Source organism: Hypoxylon trugodes (assembly GCF_022578975.1).
Source record: "Hypoxylon trugodes strain CBS 135444 unplaced genomic scaffold F4822scaffold_1, whole genome shotgun sequence".
NCBI classification, from domain to species: Eukaryota; Fungi; Ascomycota; class Sordariomycetes; order Xylariales; family Hypoxylaceae; genus Hypoxylon; species Hypoxylon trugodes.
In genome coordinates, this window is record NW_026250016.1 from 553,805 (window position 1) to 555,236 (window position 1,432).

A 1,432-nucleotide genomic window follows, 5' to 3' on the forward strand; every position below is an offset into this window, starting at 1 on the left:
AGTGAAATAGGGACATTATCAAGTGGCATAATATAATAGGGTTAAGGCAGGTTAATGTTGATAGAAGTTACTATATTAGGAGAAATGTTAAATAATTATAAAAATGGGGGACCAATAATTTTCTATCCTGGATACCCTAATTTTACTATAGAGTAAATAGATATTAATCTAAACCAATGGTTGGATTAACATAATTCCAGGATTTTTAAGATATCTTTGATTTTGAAAACCCAAATTTTACCTAAAAATAATAAGATATATATATGTAAGTCTAGAATATCTTCATCTATTTGGTAAACCAGTTAATTTTTAAAAAAATTTTATTGATTTTTAAAAGTTTTCAATGATTTTCTAGGTTTGAATTAATTTGATAAAGTTAAGTCAATGAAATCAAACAATTATTTAATTTATTGAGGTAAGGGTTAAGTCAGGGGTTGATTATATGTTAATTAGATTTAAAAGAAAGAGAAAGAGTTATAACATGAGGATTTGATAATACATTCATGTATTTATCAATTAATTAATATATCTAGGTAGATTCTGAAACTAAATATGAAAAAGATAAAAAAATAAAATTGTTTATCATAATGATACAAGATAAAGGGGTAAGAAATAGGAGAAAAAAATAAATATAAAAAACCGAAAAGAATACCATCACATCCCGGACTTAAACCAAGAATCTTTAGTTCTATTATCTGGAGTAGGAGACTAATAAATTACCATTTCTCTAATATAGTTGCTTATACCATTCGTCCATTCGCCGTTTCATGTTATTTCATGCTGGTAATAATTATTATTCAAATTTATTAATTAACTACAGAAAGAAATATAGATATATACCTAAAGTACCTAAAGATGAATATCATGAATTTCTTATGTATCTACAATTAGCTGCTATCCAAAGATACATATATCTCTGCTTGCCTACCTGTATCTACATATATAGCCGCTCTATATGACTACCTAACATTCTAATAATAAACCCCTGTTTTAACTTTAATTTGATTCCTAATTGTCCTATAATTTATCAACAAATAAATATCTCCTATTTATTGATTATAAATATTATTTCTCCTATTTATGTTTAATATATATAATATCTTGATTTATTAATTATAAACATAGCCTCAATGTAATATTAATAGATTTCTATATCTGGTAAAACCTAGTGGTAATATTAATATATTGAGTTAATAATATCTTCAAGGCTATTTCCTCATGAAAGTACCAGTTATTTTAAATTTATATACATATATATACATATACATATATAAATGTATATAAATTAATCAAAGATATAAAAACCTATACATATCTCTATTTAATCAATATAACCCTTTTCCAAATTCTTTACTATAATCTAAGCTTAACTTAGGCTAGATAATTAACAATATTATCAATTAAGTATTCCCAACTGCACTTTAGGTATTTC

At 24.2% G+C, this 1,432-nt stretch overlaps 1 pseudogene across 1 annotated transcript; it reads right to left on the bottom strand.

Moving 5' to 3' along the window:
* Window positions 1-652: 652 nt before the first annotated feature.
* Window positions 653-737, bottom strand: F4822DRAFT_t15 (annotated as a pseudogene). The gene has a single exon. The product of its transcript is annotated as a tRNA-OTHER (tRNA).
* Between the last annotated feature and the right edge of the window lie 695 nt (window positions 738-1,432).